Below are 18,169 nucleotides of genomic sequence, written 5' to 3'. Positions count from 1 at the left end.
TCCCGTATGAGTTCGGAGTTGGGTATACCAGAAGATATGTTACCTGATGTGAGGTTACTTGATTCTCTATCTGAGATAAATGCCAATACTTTGGGCCAATGTCCTTTCACTGAATTAAGAAATAAGAGTACAAAAATGCCACCATTCACTGGTGATTTGTCTGCTATTGATGTCTTTTCTAATCTGGTAACTGAGGATTTGATTAGGCTCTTACAAGATCGAATCTACTGCCACTATAATTGTTCCAAAGAAGAGATGGATGCTATCGCGCGCCTGGAACGGGATGACAGCATTGTTATAAAACCCTCAGATAAGGGTGGCAATGTTGTCATCCTGGGGGTGGATCTTTATCAGCGGATGTGCGATACTATCCTTTCAGATGGTGACACTTATGAGGTTCTGTCCAATAATCCTATGAATACATATAGAGAAGAATTACGGCAGATTCTATTAGAAGCTTTGAGTAAGAAGATCATTAATAAGACTGAATTTGAGTTTTTGCTCCCTTATCATCCTGTTACTGCAACTTTCTATTGCCTACCCAAGATACACAAGGGGCTAAGTCCCCTTAAAGGTAGGCCAATAGTCTCAGGAGTGGGTGGTCTTTGCCAGAATGTGGGAATCTATTTGGATCGGATTTTGTCCCCTTTTGTCTCCTCACTTCAGTCCTTTGTTAAAGACACACCGGACCGCCTCCGTCGATTGGATGGGCTAACCATCGATCCGGAGGCCTATCTTGCAAGTATTGATGTTGAAGCATTATACTCATCTATTCCGCACACACATGGTTTGGAGGCAGTGGCATACTTTTTGAACACAAGAGGATGTCAATACCGAGAACATAATCTTTTTGTCCTGCAACTCCTTAGATTTTGTCTTACTAGGAATTTTTTCATCTTTAACCATAAGGTGTACCACCAGCTGAGGGGGACCGCTATGGGGAGCCCCTGTGCCCCGGCTTATGCGAACCTCCTCCTCGGCTGGTGGGAGGAGATTCTGGTTTTTGGTGGTGATGAGGATGGGGGGTCGTCTGTGTGCCGCATCCCTGAATTGTGGACGCGGTACATAGACGACATTTTCATTGTTTGGAGAGGCTCCGTTGAGGAATTTAATGAATTTGTTGTGGCACTCAACCACAATGATATAGGCCTGTTTTTCACTTCAGTCATTGAGACATGTAGACTGCCCTTTCTGGATATATTGATTGAGAAGAATGAGAAAGGGGAAATAGGAACTTCTACTTATAGGAAACCTACATCTACCAACTCCCTATTGCACTGGGGTAGTCATCATCCTCAACATCTTAAGAAAGCAATCCCTAAGGGACAATATCTCAGAATTCGCAGAAACTGTTCTGAGACATTGAGTTTTGAGTTACAGGCTAGAGATTTGAGGGATAAATTTTTGAAAAGGGGCTACCCCAGGCACGTGCTGAAACAGGCCTACCAAGGAGCTAAGGAGAGCAGACGTTGTGATCTGCTGACCACAGACAATGGAAAGCCCCCGGATAATGATATCCTCAGATTCATCACAACGTATGACAATGGTGCAATTCCTGTAAGAAATATTATAAAAAAGCATTGGTCTATTTTACAGATGGATAATGACATTTCTCCGTTTTTGAGTGATTCGCCTATGATCACATATAGGAAAGCACGCTCCTTGAAGGATAGACTGGTGCGTAGTCATTTTTCACCTTCAGTAAATAGAACATGGCTCCACAGTGACACTATGGGCTGCTTTAAATGCGGCCATTGTGTAGCATGTTCGCATATTGGTGTGAGTAAGACTTTTGTATGTAATGTGACTGGTAAAAACTATGTCATTAGACATTTCATGAATTGCAGCACAAGAGGTGTCATATATAAAATGACTTGTAAGTGCGGATTGGAGTATGTGGGAAAGACGATTCGAGAATTTAAGAGGAGAATTGGTAAACATGTGGGAGACATAACACATAAGAGGGACACCCCAGTCTCGAGGCATATTCATGGTATGCATGAGAAGCAGATTTCATATCTTTCTTTTACTGCCATTGATAAGGTTTCTAAACCACAGAGAGGTGGCAATTGGGATCAATTGCTATTGCAACGTGAGGCTAAGTGGATATTTTACTTGGATACTGTAACACCTAAAGGCCTCAATGAACAGATCAATTTTAATTGTTTTATTTGAATTCCTTCTTCTGTCTTTTCCAATTTTCTGATCCACAACTCGGATTTTCCTTAAGCCTGAATCACTTGTCTGTCACCCATTATTGGGGATTGGCATATGTATATACATATATATTATATGCCTATATTGGCATTTTCATGTTGCCGCTTATTTTATTTTGTTGGTATCTTATTTTGGCACCTAATTGGGCGCCATTTGTCTTTATTGACACATAGATAAGTATCAGTTGGGCGCCATTTGTTTTTATTGACATTTAGACAAAAATTGTGTGCTTATATGAATATCCATTTTTGAATTAACGTGCCTCTCCGGTTTAATTATATATGATTGCCTTTCTTCATGATGGCAATGCTGGGGGCGGCGCCGCATCCTTAGGAGTGTGGTAGGAATTGTTCCCTGCTAACCGGTAGCGTGGCGCTTTTTGTTTAGATAGATGACACCGGAAATGTGGCAGGGTATTTTCCCTGGGAATCGGAAGTGTGGCGCCGTCTTGCTTAATGTACGCCACCGGAAATGGGGCATCAGCCATCTTGCTCCTACCGGTAGTGGGGCAGGGTATTTTCCCTGCGAGCCGGAAGTGTGGCACCGTTTTGTTAATGGACGCCACCGGAAGTGGGGCATCCGCCATCTTGCCCTTACCGGAAGTGGGGCGACATCGGCTTTGGGAGACTGACTGAGGCGTTGTCTAGCACAAATTATGCCACGCGCTCCCTAACTAAGTCGTTTTATGCTGTTTACCCAGCGCGCAAACTATGAGTGGTTATTGATGATTTGAAATATGCCATTTATGTATTGGGTTTGTTACCGGAAGTGGGGCATCCACCATTTTGTGAGTATACCGGAAATGGGGCTCTGTCCACCAATTGGATAGGGGTTTCTTTCCCCTTCCAGTGATGTCATTGAGTTGCGTTTTCAGCGCGGGTTATGGCGCGCGCCCTGGGAGTTTGAAATCCCTCAATGAGAGATGACTGGTATGTGAAGTATGATCAAACATATATATGCTAATTACCTAATTGTGGCAATATGTGTGCATTAACACAACAATATATATATATGCCCTTTTCCTTCCATTCTCTGCAGACAGCAGATAGTATAGAGAGCGGGAGGATGTATTTCTCTTAGCTATAGCACTATGGCACTTTAAACAAGTTAGTCCCCTGAAGAGTTACTTGGATGAAACGCGTTGGGACGCTCCTTATAGGGAAAGTGCAGGGCATGTGCAATATAGGGCTAGTTGTGGACTGCCCTTGTAAGGGCAGGAGTCTGGGGATCAGTTTAATGGTTAGCATGTAAGGGAATTGACAGGGTATTGCCTTCCCGTCGCTACCTTCCTGTAGGTATACAGAGTATCCCTGATGACTCCTGACCGTCTGCATTAACTGGTGAGATTGTTCCTTTTTTTGAAATCTCGTTCCTACTTTGAAATCTCGTTATTTGGGGCTATGAACCCCTGGTCTGGTCTCAAACATTATACATGTGTATACATGTGTGATTAGTTACAGTACTGTGCTATTTTTCATGCTGTATCCATCATATTGGTTGTTGTCTGTTTTAACAGCTACATTCTATATCCCTAATGTTATGCTTTTGGGTGTTTTCAAATATCCTCTGAGGATCACCCATTTATTCTGCATTTTAACAAATTCACTTGTGGGTGACATTATTTTTGGTATTGTTTTAATTGGTATATTAAAAGTTATATTTTATCTCATTTGCTGCTTTATATTGTAAAATTTGATGGGAAATATTTGCCATTTCGGACTGTTATTGGCTTTGCTTTGTTTGAGCACTTTGAACCCCCAAGTGCTTCACAGAAGTTTATAATGCAGAGCCATGAAAATAAAAAATCATTTTTTTCCACAAAAATAATTTTTTTTAGCCCCCAATTTTTTATTTTCCCAAGGGTAACAGGAGAATTTAGACCCCCAAAGTTGTTGTGCAATTTTGAGTATGCTGATACCCCATATGTGGGGGTAAACCACTGTTTGGGCACACGTCGGGGCTTGGAAGGGAGGGAGCACAGTTTGACTTTTTTAACGCAAAATTGGCTGGGATAAATGGTGGCACCATGATGCGTTTGGAGACCCCTGATGTGCCTAAACAGTGGAAACCCCTCAATTCTAACTCCAACCCTAACCCCAACACACCCCTAACCCTAATCCCAACCCTAATCATAACCCTAACCACATCCCTAACCCCAACACACCCCTAACCCTAATCCCAACTCTAAACTTAACCACAAGCCTAACCGTAATCCCATCCCCAACCCATCCCTAACCCTAATCTTAACCTTAATTCCAACCCTAACCCTAATCCCAACCCTAATTCCAACCCTAATCCAACCCTAACCCTAATTCCAACCCTAACCCTATTTCTAACCCTAACCTTAATTCCACACCTAACCCTAATTCTAACCCTAACCCTAATTCTAACCCTATTCCTATGTCTAATCGTAACCCTAATTCCAACCTTAACCCTAATTCTAACTGTAATGGAAAAATTAAAAATATTTTCTTTATTTTATTATTTGTGCCTGCCTATGGGGGTGATAAGGGGGGTGGTGATTTACATTTTTTTATTTTGATCACTGTGAGAGTTTATCACAGTGATCAAAATAAATGAATGAATCTGCAGCTTTGCAGATTCTGGCGGGCGCACTGCACATGCGCCTGCCATTTTTCAAGATGGCGGCACCCACAATCCGGGATGGTCAGAGGGACATCAAAGGCACCATGGAGGGTGAGGGGGGTGATCGGAAGGCAGGGGAGCGGAGGGAAGGGGAGGGGGAGCAGATGATGACGGCGGCGACCGATCTGTGCTGTCAGTCGGTGGCGGTGACCGATCGGCACCATCAGTCGGTGGGGGGGTCTGATTGTTGCCCTCCAGTCATGGCAGATGCTATTGCAGCATCGGCCATGCCTGGATTGTAATATTTCACCAAATCTCTTTGGTGAAATATTACAGTCGCTATGATTGGCTGCTTCACTTTTAACAGTCATTCAGAGCGATCGTAGCCATGTGGGGGCAAAGCCACCCTCCCTGGGGTGAAGTAGAAAGTGTCCTGTGTGTGCGGGTTGGGTGACCTTTTAGTGACCCCAGTCATCCGACCTGCAGGGGGGGCTATCAATTCATGACGCCACATAGGTGTCGTGGGTTGGATTGGCACCAACTTTCATGACGCCTACCCGGTGTCAAAGGTCGGGAAGGGGTTATTAGAAGCCTGAGGTCAGAATCAGAGCACCGAGGGATTTGCCCTAACTTCAATACCAGAGATCCCTTTAAGAGGGAAGATGTGCCTATGGGATAGAGGCTGTGTGATAGGTATATCGGCATGGGAGGGGGTGATTCATTTCTGTCATGTGCTCTCTGCTCCTTTGTGGGGGGAAGACATTGGCTGGGAGCTTATGTTCCCAGGGATGCTAGGTTTTTCCCACCCAGTCAATGTCTGCTGAGGTGTTGTTGAGGAGTGGGAAAACTGTTGCTCATAGCAACCAATTACAGCTCAGCTTCTTTTAAACAGCTTTGGTGAAATGAAAGATGCTTATTGATTGGTTGCAAGGAATACTGTTGCTCACAGCAACCAATCACAGCTCAGCTTCTTTTAAACAGCTCTGGCGAAAAGAAAGGTGCTTCATAATTGGTTGGTGATACACACATACACACATTTATTCAATTTTATATATATAGGTTACATCTTTCCTTCAGATTTAGGAAGAAAATGAAATAATACCCTTCAACACAGGCATTTTATTTTGGCTTTAGTATCAGATTCGTAACCATTTTTGGTGATAGAAAACCTTTCAAAAGACAAAATGAAAAAAACCCTGCTGTAATTAAATAAATAAAAAGCAAAAGTGTTTTTAAGTAACTCAGAGTTCTTAGTAATACTGTAGTTGATCAAATATAGCATAAAAGCCGTCCCACCGTAGACAAGGTGACTCTGTGATTGGGGCGGTCCTATACTGTCTAATATTAAAAATCTTATTATTTTTGGTGATAGGCCTGACAATACACATAATAGTATTCGTAATACTGATCTTCCATAAGTAAGAGAGGTTTTTGTGGAGAGCTCCGCTAATTTTTTGTCACAGTCATAGTCATAAATCCAGGTATACATAATTGGGCATGCTTTTTTTTTGTCTACTTGATTCGAAGTTTAATCACTTATTCCTTAGGACAAAAATACACATACAAGAAGCAGATTACAGACACTTTTAAAAAGTTGAAATTCAATAAGTTGCCCAAGAAGAACACCTAATGTGGCAAAGACAAAGTTCATTTGGGGCAGGTTGTAGGGAACCCTATTAAAAAATGGGCAGTAAAAAAGGGAGAATAAAGCATTCCTCTTTTTTGTTTTAACCCTTGATTCTCTACTATAGACACCAAATTAACTTTGAAACATCATTTGAGGGGCAGCCACTCTTTGTTACAAAGGTGTGATTGCGAAAGTCAGTTTCATGTCACAAGACTGAGCACAACAGCAATTCCAAGTTAAGGGCATGTCACACTAAGAGATATCGCTAGCAATATCGCTATAACTTGTGACATTATAGCGATATTGCTAGCGATATCGCTGTGTCTGATACTTACCTACAACCCACTCCCCCGCTGGTTATCGCTGATCGCGCGAGAAAAGGCTGGACTGTTTTTTCGTCGTCAGCTTCCTGCGGCGCTTCCTGCTGTGACGACGAGCGACGCGTTGACGCGGGCGGGAGGACGCAGGATCGCCTGGTGTGACAGGTAAGTAGCGACCCCCGTCCCCAGCGATGTCGCTGGTGAGATCTGCCTGTGTGGCAGCTCACTAGCGACCACTTAGCGATGTACCAGCGATCCTGACCGCGTCATATCGCTGGTCGGGATCGCTGGTACATCGCTAAGTGTGACAGTACCTTTAGTTATAGTTCATTAGCAAACACTCCCAGGCAAAGATTTCAAAGTAGACTGGATTTTCAAGATGTGCTGTTTAAACTCTTTTCAAGAATCCCCAAGAAATTGGCAGCATTGAGGAACGTTGATGCAGAGGTCGACCGAGGAAACTTAGTTCAACAGGTGAAAGACATATCACGCATACTTGCTTTTAAAATAGCAAAATGTCCAGCAGTGCCATTAGCTCAGAACTGGAAGCAACCAGTCAGATGTAGTTACACTTTAGGATCTCTTAGACAAGGAAATAAGGCCAAGTAGCTTAAGTACATAAGTGCAAAAAAATGGCAATAGGTGCTCTCTACTGATAAGTCAAAATGTGAAATATTTGGCTGTAACAGACAGTTTGTGTTCCCAAAGGTTGGCAAGTGGCACAATACTGTTTATCTGCAGGCAACAGTGGAGCCTGGTGGAGTTTCCTTGCAAAGTTAGGTCTGCAGTTCAGTAAATGAAGATTGGGTTTGGTGAGGATTAATGGTGTCCTTAAAGGAGTTGTCTGGGCTTTCTGTATAATTTGTGTTTGTACCTAAGATGCAGAATGCTGACAGTTTGTAATATATTTCCGGTCAACATTTTCCATTGTGTCCTAAATATCACACTTATTCTGGTAAGCTGCTGTCTCCTGATTCTGGAGAAGCTGCTCACTCACCAACTAAAGTTTCCAGTCTGACAAAGACTGGTTGTAACCACCCCCAGTCTCTCCCAGACCCTCCCCCTCCTGCTTCAGTCTCCCCTTGCAGCACTCAGTGCGGGGCAGCAGGGGAATGACTCAGCTGATTGGACGAACGAGTGGATGAGTATAAAGTGCTGTGTGCATCCATCCGTCCCTCATCCATCCATCATCAATCCATCCAACCCTGACTCATCCATCCGTCCACACACACATCCATACACCCATCACAATAGACTGAGGTTCAGCAGCAGCTGAGGTGCATTATGTGGTATATATGTAGATATATAAGTAAGGAGGTAGTGGGGACCCTCATATGCCTCCCCTCTCTCCTTGTGTGGTACCCAGGTAGTCTCCCTGTAATGTTTTATGTAATCTATAAACTAATGTGTAACGTGTAAGTGATATGTGTCTGTATTGAATCCATGTGCTGTGTTTGTATTGTCATAATATGTTGTCTTAATGTATAACCTGTGTTGTATATGATCTCGGTTGTATTGTTAGGGTATGGATAGAAAGAGTTAATAAAAGGGGCCAATCCAGCCAGTTGGTAGGGAGCAGGAAGTTCCTGCATCTAGCCAGAGCCTAGGCAGGACATGTGTCCCCGTCTGGGACAGAAAGGACCTCAGGCTGTGGAATAAAGGCTGCCGCAGACTTCTGCCACTGTCTGCCAGGCAGAGTGGACAGACCCTGGGACTGCAGGACAATTTTCAGAAAGACTGTGTGACACTCCAGGTTGAAGGAGAGTCACTGATGTACTACTTCATATACAGTAAAGTTTTCACTGCTGGAGCAGAACTGTGCCTGTAGTGTTTTTCCTGGATCCTCATCCCCAGTGGCTGTAGTGAGCATGGAAAGAAGGTAACTGACTTTGCTGTAGAATTGGGACCGCACCTGTCTGTTTCATGTACAAGGGGCTGTGGTGCTTCTGGACTGTTGCTTTAAGTGACTCAGTCATGACTACCATCCCGTGCCACCTTGTTACATACACATCAATGTAGACTGAGATTCTGCAGCAGCTGAGGTGTATTATGTGGTATATGTGTAGACACACACACACATCACTATAGACTCTTCACCTCACAGTACTCATGTAAAGAGTAATCTGGGTACACGTGATGATCTATCACCACTGTGGATGTGCTGTAGAGAGCAGTGATTATGCTGCTTTCCACAGACACAGAACACTGTTATTTCCAATGCTGGAGTGATGACAGAGGTCAGCACACTGACAGCTAATGAGTCTGCAGAGGGTGGTGCCAGCTCTGGCAGTGAGGTTAGATAATACAGCATAGGGAGCTGTCAATTGTCGCAAAGCCACAGGTAAGCAAAGTGGGTACAGGAATGAAGTGAAATTCAGGAAAAACAAAAGGCACAAGCAAAGAATAAAATGTATAGAGGTGTATATCACAATACAGCACTTATTAGATTAAAAAGAAATTTGGATTTTGGCATCAGACAACCTCTTTAATGCTGAGAAATACAGGCCCAAATTTATCAGCTAGGGGCTGAGACCCTTCTGCGACCTGGATTCTTCCCCCACCTGATGGATATCAGAGTGGGACAAGCCCCATGGGGAGCACTCTCCAGCCGTGCCTCTAGAAGAACCACTCTTTCCTTCAGGGAGCTTTGCTTCAAAGCCCATTCGTCCAGCAGCTCCTCCTGACAGGAGCTGCTCCAAACACATCCTTTCGCTTCCCCTCCCTCTGAGGGAACTCACCAACTGACTACAAATCTCCCGCTCTTTTCCTAAACTCCGCCCACCTCCCAACACTCGTTATGAACCAAGCAGGGGCCATAGAGGGTGTTCTGCTGTTCAAAGTGTGTGTGGGATGCAGGTGTGGAGTGTGGTCAGGTGTCCCCATCTTACTTTGTCGTGAGATACCACACCTCTGGGTGAGGTGCAGTACCTCTGTGGTGACTGAACCCTCAGGGGCGCCACAATAGCATAAAATCATTAAGCTGAAAATAAAAAGGAAATCCAACAGAGAGATAACAGAAATGTTAGGAGTGGTAAAATCAACAGTTTTGTACAATCTGCAAAAAAAACAAACAAACAGTGCACTGGGAGCTTGAGAACTGAAAAATACTTGGATGTCTTTTTCTGCACCATCATAGAAGAGGGTTCTTCACGGTAAGAGCAGTGAGGCTCTGGAATTCTCTTCCTGAGGAAGTGGTGATGGCCAACTCACTGAATGAATTTAAGAAAGGAATGGATGCTTTTCTTGTGAGTAACAGTACAGAAGATTACGAATAACATAATATTATAGGTAGATTGCTGACCCAGCTTAGAGGATGGAGTTTTTTTCCCTATGGAGAAAATTGGCTTCTACTCTGTGGGTTTTTTGCCTTCCCCAAGATTAACAATGCAGAACAGCTGCACTAAAAATAGGCTGAACTAGATGGACATAAGGTCTTCCTTCAGCCTTCAAAACTATGTTACTATGTTATGTCTAAGGATGAAAACAGTGGTGGATAATCACAGAATACTTTCTATGGTGAAGAAAAACTCCTCTATAACATGCACCCAAGTGAAGGACATTTTCCAAGAAGTAGTGGCTTCGGTATATAAGTTTACCATAAAGAGAAGACTTCATGAGAGCAAATACCACCAAAGCACCTAAAGAAGCCCGTCCAGTTCTGGAAAAGTATTCTTTGGACACATGAAACTAAAATAAACCTGTACCTGAATGATGGGAAGAAGAAAGTATGGAGAAGGTTTGGAATGGCTCATGATTCACTACACACCACATCATCTGTAAAACATGGTGGAAGCAGTATGATGGCAAGGGCAACCATAGGTTCCATTGGCACTGGGTCACTTGTGTTTATTGATGATGTGACTGAAAACAGAAGCAGTCGTATTAATTCTGAAGTGTACAGGGCGATGCTTTCTGCTCAGGTTCAACCAAATGCACAAAGGTTGATTGGACGGCGCCCCATAGTACTGATGGACAATGACCCAAATCATACTGCAAAGGCAACTCAGGAGTTTTCTAAGGCAAAGAAATGGAATATTATGCAATGGTCAAGTCAATCGTCAGATCTCAATCCTATTGAGCAGCATTTCCCAAACTTAAGGCAGAAAGACCCACAAACAAGCAAGAACTGAAGACAGCTGCAGTAAAGGCCTGGTAAAGCATCACAAAGGAGGAAACCCAGCATTTGTTGATGTCCATTGATTCCAGACTTTAGGCAGTCATTGCTTGCAAAATATTCTCTAGAAAGTATTTAAAATGAACATTTCATTGATGGCAAAGTTAATTTGCCCAATTACTTTTTAGCCTCTGAAATGAAGAGGCTTTGTAGAAAAATGGTTTCAATTCTTAAATGTTTCATAGGATATTTTGGTTCAAACCCTAAATTTGAAAGCATACATTTTAATTGCAACTCTGTTCTTTCAATTTTAAATAAAAGCATGCATAAAAGTCTCATGCAGAGCCCAAAGCCCGAAGATTTTGTCACTGTCCAAATATTTCTACACCTAACAGTAAAAAGGAATATTCAATTTTAATTAAAGTTATTCTATTAAAATCAAATTTCCTGGCCAAATTCTAGAAAAGTGGCAAATTAAAAATTTGGCATTGTGAACAATTCAATCATCACTACATGACTTAAAGAAAATTACTTAAAAAAGAAAAAAACAGTTAATTCATGGAAACAGACTATAGTGAAATAATCAAGAGAACAGATTGGTCAGATTGGTCAACTGTTGAAGTGTAATTCTAGTTATAAATAGTGTTGAGCATTCCGATACCGCAAGTATTGGGTATCGGCCGATTTTCACTGTATCGGAATTCCGATACTGAGTTCCGATACTTTTAGCATATCGAATACCGGAATCGGAAGTTCCCATAATGCTATGAGCCAGTTTGATTTGATTCAGCCAATGACAATCCTCAGAAGTGTGGGCACATCCTGTTAGGCATGTAGGCATGTTAACTAATGGCATGGCTGTGATTGGCTGCTGAAATGATGTCATGATGCACTATAAATGACGCCGCCGCCGCCATTTCTGGTTCACTCTGCTGTGAATTCAGATAGGGACAGGCTGCTGTTCAAGACTGTGAGGGACAGTAAGAGATAGCGATTGTCACAATCATAGTGTGCTTTACCCAGGCTACATAATCCACCACTGTAGCTTTCTTTTGCCTTGCAGCAGTGTTCACAGCTGTCTGCAAGGTCTGTGTGAGTGCAGCTCACGCTGAGTAGTGTGTCCTGCAGACACGTCTGGTTGTAGGCCGCTCAGCGTGTGTCAATGCCTCATACATATTTTTCATTTTTTGCTGCTCATTTTTCATTCTCCTATTAGTGTGCACTGTACATCCATCCGTATCCATAAACGTTGGTTGCAAACACTATAGGAGTAGACAGTGGAGCCTCTCTGCAGCCTTTCAGTGCTAGTGCCCAGTTTGCTGCACTGTTCACGGCTGTCTGAGAGGTCTCTGTGTGTGAGTGCTGCTCATGCTGAGTAGTGTGTCATTCAGCTACATCTGGCTGTAGGCCGCTCAGCGTGCGTCACTGCCTCACACATATTTTTCTTTTATTGCAGCTCATTTTTTATTCTCCTATTAGTGTGCATCCATCTGTATACATATACGGTGGTTGCAAACACTATAGGAGTAGACAGCGGACCCTCTCTGCATCCTTTCAATGCTAGTGCCCACTTATCTGCACTGTTCACGGCTGTCTGAGAGGTCTCTGACTGTGTGTGAGTGCAGCTCACGCTGAGTAGTGTGTCCTGCAGCTACATCAGGTTGCAGGCCGCTCAGCGTGCGTCACTGCCTCATACATATTTTTCTTTTATTGCTGCTCATTTTTTATTCTCCTATTAGTGTGCATCCATCCGTATCCATCTACATTGGTTGGTTGCAAACACTATATAGGAGCAGATAGAGGAGCCTTTTTTCTGGCTTGTGCCCTTCAGCTGCAGCCAGATTAGTACTACCCTTTTTTTGGAGCCTCATCTTTTGCATTGTAGGTTACCTTCCTGCATTGTAATAGCTCCAAAAAGTTTGTGATACTATCGCTTTCAAATCTTTGGTCACATCCTTTTATTTTTAAAAAAAAAACAAAACAAAATAAAGTTCACCAAACACTCCATTTGACAGTTGTGTAGGCCACATTATCTCCTATTAAAGTGTAGTCCACACACACTTCATAAAATTAGTGTTTCTTATACCTGTTACCAGCTGTTCAGGAAAAAGCACACTAAGCCCCCCCTTTGTACTTTTCTGCCTATCTTTATCAGTCTACCAAGATGAAGAAGGCAGTGTTATGGTATGCCTAGGTTACTTTAGGCAAAAACCCCGGGACCCCTGCGATGTCCCTCAGACTAGGGGAACCCTGTCTGTCCCTCTACCCAGGGTTTACACTGAAGGTGTGCCTGCCTGAGCCTCCACCCTGTCCCTGTCTCCTGTCCAGCCCTAAGCTGAACCCACCACCCTCCACCCAGTGAGGGGACCAGACACCAGACCCCACAAATACGTATGGACAGGGGTAAAAGAAACACCACACAGTTAATACACAAGGGAATACAATAATGTGCAAGGGCAACCAAATATATATATATAACAGATTGGAGAAAGAACCACTGAGGGATATACTGCACCAGATATCAGACGCTCCAACACCACCACTGCTGACCAGTATTGCTAGCACTAGGCTAAAGCTATAGTCGGCGATGCCCATAGTCAGGACGAACTATTTAAAGACCAAGGGCGTGGCCCAGCCCTCAGCCAGCATGACAACCTGGTTAACCCTATCCCGACTGGAACAGAATACCCAACAGGGTATTACCGCTGTCTGCCGGACACCCTGGTGTGAACAGTGTCCGACATGACAGTACCCCGCCTTCTACGAGGGACCTCCGGAACCTCACCATGTCGAGGACCTGGCTTGTCCGGATGGCGACGATGGAACATAGTAACCAGTCGATCAGCATGAATGTCAGAGGCCGGCACCCATGTCCTCTCCTCAGGACCATAGCCACGCCTGTGGACCAGGTACTGTAGAGTGCGACGCACAACCCTAGAGTCCACCACTTTGGACACCTCAAATTCCAACGCGCCATCCACCAAGACGGGAGGTGGTGGCCCGGGGGAACCATCCACCAAACCCACGACCTTCTTTAGCAATGCTTTGTGAAATACATTATGAATCTTATACACAGCCGGCAACTCCAAACGAAATGCCACTGGGTTGATCACTGCGGAGATTCTAAATGGGCCAATGAACCTGGGACCCAACTTAAGTGACGGTATCTTGAGCTTAATGTTCCTAGTAGATAACCACACCCAATCACCCACACACAGGTCCGGACCTGGCACACGTCTGCAGTCAGCCACCCGTTTGTACCTGGAACCCACCTTCAACAAGCGCTGCTTGACTCTCCTCCAAACAGATGACAATTGAGCTCCTAACTGGTCCTCTTCAGGGACGCCAACTGAGCACCCCTGACGCAAGGTGCAAAATTGAGGATGTTGACCATACACACAAAAAAAAGGAGATTCCCCAGACGATTCCTGGCAATGGTTGTTTATTGCGAATTCTGCCAGAGGAAGAAACGCTGACCACTCTTCCTGATTGTCGGAAATAAAGCAGCGCAAGTATTGCTCCAGGTTTTGGTTCATCCGCTCAGTCTGTCCATTCGACTGAGGGTGGAAAGCCGATGAATGAGATAATTTGATTCCAAGGCGAGAACAAATAGCTCTCCAAAACTTTGCCACAAACTGCGTACCTCAATCAGACACAATGTCAGACGGGACACCATGAAGTCTGACCACCTCGCGAATAAATATCTGAGCAAGAGTCTTAGCATTGGGCAAAGACGGTAAAGCAACGAAATGTGACATTTTGGAGAACCTATCAACAATTACCAAAATGACCGAGTTCCCTGCCGAGGCGGGCAAGTCAGTAATAAAATCCATGGAAATCTCAGTCCATGGCTTACTGGGCACCCCGAGAGGCTGCAAGCTACCAGCGGGACGGGAACGAGGAGTCTTGGCCCGTGCACACGTGGTACAGGCAGCCACATATGAGGCCACATCCTGCCGGATTTTAGGCCACCAAAAACAACGTGATACCAGTTCCAGAGTGCTCTTAACCCCTGGATGACCTGCCAGTACCGTGTCGTGATGTTCGCCCAACACTCTAGAGCGTAGATGTAGCGGCACAAAAGATTTATTAGCAGGTAACCCCGGCGGTACCACCTCCTGAGCCTCGGCAATCTCTGCCTCAATCTCTGTCGTGATGGCAGATACCACCACACCCTTTTGGAGAATAGGCACCGGCTCTTCACATAACTCTCCACCAGGAAAACACCTGGATAAAGCATCTGCCTTAACATTCTTCGACCCAGGTCGATAGGTAACAATGAAGTTGAACCGGGTGAAGAATAATGCCCAGCGAGCCTGTCTGGAGGACAGGCGCTTAGCAGATTCTAAATAAAGCAAATTCTTATGGTCGGTTATCACAGTAATCTGATGAACAGCCCCCTCCAAGAAGTGTCGCCACTCCTCAAATGCCAATTTGATGGCCAATAGTTCCCTGTTGCCAATATCATAATTACGCTCCGCAGGCGACAGCTTCTTGGAGAGGAAGGCACACGGATGCAACTTGGCCCAAGAAGGGCCCTGAGACAGTACAGCCCCCACTCCAACCTCCGACGCATCCACCTCCACGACAAACGGTAAGGAGACATCGGGCTGCACCAGAATGGGCGCTGAGGCAAAACTATTCTTGAGGAATTCAAACGCCTGTACCGCAGGCTCAGACCAGTCAGAAAAGTCGGTACCCTTCTTAGTCATGTCAGTCAGTGGTTTGGCAATCATAGAGAAGTTCTTAATAAATTTCCTATAGTAATTGGAGAAGCCAAGAAATCTCTGAAGCGCCTTAAGATTATCAGGCCGATCCCAATGTAGTACCGCCTGCACCTTTGCGGTGTCCATCTTAAAACCTGAGGCGGAGATTATATAACCCAAGAACGGTAGCTCCTGTACGAAAAACACACATTTTTCAAGCTTGACATAGAGCCTGTTCTCTCTGAGCAACTGCAGAACCTGTCTAACATGCTCTATATGTGTATCATGGTCGCGAGAGAAAATGAGGATGTCGTCAAGATAAATTATAACAAACCTCCCCAACAACTGAGAGAAGACATCATTAATGAAGTGTTGAAAGACCGCCGGTGCCATAGTCAACCCAAACGGCATTACCAAACTCTCAAAGTGACCCTCAGGGGTATTGAACGCTGTCTTCCACTCATCCCCCTGACGGACTCTTATAAGATTGTACGCCCCCCTGAGGTCCAGTTTGGAGAACCATCTGAGCCGGTAAGTTACTAAGCACCTTACAAGTTACCCGCTCTGAGTGTAATACTCCGATGTGGAGTTGTATATCCAACACACACTCTGTGATCTCCCCTTGAGACAACGGGGAAGCATTGATGGTAACCACCCGGATGGGGTTCGGCAATTTCTCCACCGGAAATCCCACTGTATGCGCGAACCTCTCATCAATGAGATTGGCAGCTGAGCCACTATCAATAAATACTGTAATAGAGAGCATTTGCCCCCCAAGTACCACCCTAGCAGGGAGCATACACTGGGAAACCATGACGGAGGATACACAAAGGCTCAGACTAGACTCCTCCAAACCCTCTGAGCCTATCAGTTTTCCGCCGGCGCGCCCTTCTTAGGTACCAGGGGGCAAGCGTTAATAAAATGTCCTCCTTTGCCACAAAAAAAACAGAGCCCCTGCCTTCTGTGCCAAGGATGTTTAGGCTTGTTACTCGGTGACTGTGCTATACCAGCGATCTGCATGGGTTCCACAGATTCACCCGCGCCAACCTCACCGACCACTCCCCCACCTCCCGGAGGCAACGAAACCAGTGCCCCCTGACGGAGACGTCGGTCTATGCGTACTACAAGTGCCATCGCAGACTCCAGAGAGGCGGGAGTCTCGTACATTAGGAGAGTCTGTTTAACCCTTCCAGAAACCCCATGCAAAAATTGACTTCTAAGCGCAGGGTCATTCCACTGTGTGTCCACCGCCCAGCGCCGGAATTCCGTGCAGTAATCCTCAGCTGGTCGATCACCCTGTAGCAGTGAGCGTATCTTAGACTCTGCTAAGTTTAATCTATCCGGATCGTCATAGATCAAACCCAGAGCAGAGAAAAAAAAATCTACAGATTCAAATGCCTGTGAGTCTGAAGGGAGTGAAAAGGCCCAGGCCTGTGGGTCACCACTCAGCAAAGAAATCACCAAGCCCACGCGTTGAGCCTCATTGCCTGAGGAATGTGGACGCATACGGAAATACAATTTGCATGATTCACGAAACACCGTGAACTTACCACGATCACCAGCAAATCGTTCAGGAAGGGGAAACTTGGGCTCAGCTGCCCTGGCTGCAGCCTCTGCAGGTACTGCAGGAGCTGACAGGCCTTGTTGCTGTACCGCCCCCCTGAGTTCAGTGACCTGTATGGATAGAGCCTCCAGCTGCTTGGTTAGGGAAAGTATAGGATCCATAGTAAGTAACCCCTATATTCCCTATCTATACCTTTTTTTTTTTTTTTTCTTCTCACGTTATTATTTGGGCCGACTATAATGTCATGGTATGCCTAGGTTACTTTAGGCAAAAACCCCGGGACCCCTGCGATGTCCCTCAGACTAGGGGTACCCTGTCTGTCCCTCTACCCAGGGTTTACACTGAAGGTGTGCCTGCCTGAGCCTCCACCCTGTCCCTGTCTCCTGTCCAGCCCTAAGCTGAACCCACCACCCTCCACCCAGTGAGGGGACCAGACACCAGACCCCACAAATACGTATGGACAGGGGTAAAAGAAACACCACACAGTTAATACACAAGGGAATACAATAATGTGCAAGGGCAACCAAATATATATATAACAGATTGGAGAAAGAACCACTGAGGGATATACTGCACCAGATATCAGACGCTCCAACACCACCACTGCTGACCGGTATTGCTAGCACTAGGCTAAAGCTATAGTCGGCGACGCCCATAGTCAGGACGAACTATTTAAAGACCAAGGGCGTGGCCCAGCCCTCAGCCAGCATGACAACCTGGTTAACCCTATCCCGACTGGAACAGAATACCCAACAGGGTATTACCGCTGTCTGCCGGACACCCTGGTGTGAACAGTGTCCGACATGACAGGCAGGGAGTAAGGCACGTGGGCATGGGCGTGGAGTTTCAGCAGGGAGATGACATGGGGATTCTGCAGAGAGAGGACATGGGGATTCTGCAGGGAGAGGACGTGGGGATTCTGTGCCTGTTGCAGGCACCAGTGAGTCAGCATCCCCCAGTTTAAGCAGGCAACAGTCCTCTATGCACAGCTTTGTAGGACCTCGCCATACGCCACTGCTGCGGGAGGAACAAATT

This window comes from Dendrobates tinctorius, unplaced genomic scaffold, assembly GCF_039654945.1.
Source record: "Dendrobates tinctorius isolate UK_male_01 unplaced genomic scaffold, ASM3965494v1 ptg000069l, whole genome shotgun sequence".
NCBI lineage: Eukaryota > Metazoa > Chordata > Amphibia > Anura > Dendrobatidae > Dendrobates > Dendrobates tinctorius.
The sequence above is the reverse complement of the archived record's forward strand: the minus strand, read 5'-3'. Positions refer to the sequence as shown.